We start from the raw sequence: 2,341 nt of genomic DNA, 5'->3' as shown, positions 1-2,341 counted from the left end.
GCTCACAGGTCTTACTGTCCTGTTTCCCTAGTATCCAAGACCCCACGCATGCACTGTGTCTGCACTCTGGTGCGGATGGCTAGGGCTGGCTATTTAGCAGTCCTGGGCTCCGTCTCCCTCCCTGCTCCAACTCCTCTCCTCCCTCCTGGAGCTGGGGTGTGGGGCGCTTGGGTCCCGCCAGGCTGGGGCTTGTATCTCACCCCCTTTGCGAGGTGCTGGGTTCTTGCAGGTGTAAATGTAGTCTGGCTGTTGTCCTGTGTCTTCTGGTCTCTCTTTTAGGAAGAGTTTTCTTTGTTGTATTTTCAAAAATATATGTGGTTTTGGGAGGAGATTGCTGCTGCTCTATTCACGCCGCCATCTTGGCTCTGCCTCTTAGTTGCTGTTTTTAATTCTTTTGGGTATATTCCTAGGATTAGACTTGCTGATCATAGATAGGGTAGTTCTAGGTTTAACTTTCTGAGGATCCACTACACTGTTTTCCACAGTGGTCAGATCACTTGTTGGCTCTTCAAAAGAGGAGGTTTTAGTAAACAGTCCCTTGCCCCAAGAACCTTCAGAGTCAAAGCTAGAGACCATAGTTTTCCTCCCTGATCAACGACTATTTTATGATTCAACTATAATTTACCTATCTATGTTTGGTGTTGACATTAAGTTGGATTTTCCCTTTAACAACAATTTGTAGGCTTCCTTCCCCTCAGTGGGACATTTTGGCTTCCCTTCCTCCATATACCATTAATTTTATCCCAATCCTTTTTCTCTCTGAAGCAGATTCTCTTGTTGCCCACTGGATAAGTTGTATTGCTGGTAGCAGCATGAGACACGGATCCATACCCTTCAGTCCTTCTTATTGGATAAGTGCAGAGAAATACAACTGTCCCATCCACCAGACAAGAAAACACTTCAACGGTCAGCTCTGACATAGTAAGGTGTGGGGACAGGATGGTCAGTCCCATCAATGCCTTTGGAATTCCTGCCAGTTAGGTCCAAATGAATGGACATGGTGCCTTTCTGTGGAATATTTCCCACCTCTGGAGCCCTTATTTGTAGTCCCATTTCAGAGACTACCAGGTCCAGTACTGAAATTGTGTACAGCAGGGAGACTCCCATGTGAGTTCCTTTGCCTAATATTACACTTTCTTCTGCCTCAAGATGCACCACCAAAGCACAGAGGTAAGGGAGGCACCACCACTGCATACATTTAAAAAAATCACTTTCAAACTTTTAACCAACCTTTAATTTGATCCCTTTCACAGTAGCGTCCTGTAGCCCTCTGGATTAATTCTACTAATTCATTAGCAGGCCTGAGCAGGCCTGTAACTGTGTTCCCCTAGCAAGCAGACCTTTAAGAGTCACTTCTCCACCCCTGGCCATTTCACCCCCCATTGGCAAAGGGCCCCGGGGAGCCTGGAAGTTGGGTCAAGAGACCCCAGCCTTTAGGTCAACTTCTTCTTCCACTATGTCCTTGACTTTCTTAAAAACAGGAATGCCAGTTATTTTTTATTTTGAATTAATGTCAGTCTTAAAGAAAATTTGCAAGTATGGGTCAAAGAACTACTACTGCCTTTATATTAAATGTGGTCATTTTGGACTCTGATGATTTAGGCTCATTGGAAACTTTTGTTTCTGAAATTTCTCTTAAGCTTTGGTAATTTACATCCTAGGGATTTTCAGGACACTCAGCTGTGGGAACCCTGGTTTCCCATGAAATTTTATCAAGGTTTCGGTGGCATTCTGTCAATTCCTCCTTTTTCACAATGTTTTAAAATTAACCGTCTGAAGAGTTCCACGTAAGTAGAGTCCAGATTGTTAACAGAGGATATGAAGTGGACTAAAATAGTCCTTTCTAGTCAGCAGTATTCATTTGTTTTTTCCTCAATTCTTAGTGAGTGTTATAAACATCCTTTATTATGGCTTCTTGTGCAGACGTGCGAATGATTCTCCAGGGTAGTACACTGCAGAGGATGTACCTCTTCAAGATTACTGGATAATGCCAAGTTTTTTCAGAAATTATGCTTTCATCAGCATAATTACTGCGCGTGCAGTGATTACTGCGCGAGCACACAAAGAGCTGTACACACACGCACACCATACACACCTTCGAACGAGCAAACCTATACTCACACCGATCACACAGCACACACTAAATACGCGCGCAGACCCACACATGCGCACCACGAACTCCCACACGCCCAGCACCACATTGACAGATTCACACACGTACGTCATGCACTCCACGCCTGTATGCACTTGGACCACGTACTTGCACGCAATCGCCCTCCACGTAACCCACTCAGAGGGCGTGGTCACCGCTGGCCGTGACTGAGGAATCTTGTCCCAGCTG

This window comes from Manis javanica, chromosome 10 (genome assembly GCF_040802235.1).
Source record: "Manis javanica isolate MJ-LG chromosome 10, MJ_LKY, whole genome shotgun sequence".
In the NCBI taxonomy this organism is placed as follows: domain Eukaryota; kingdom Metazoa; phylum Chordata; class Mammalia; order Pholidota; family Manidae; genus Manis; species Manis javanica.
This window is presented reverse-complemented; position numbering follows the sequence as displayed.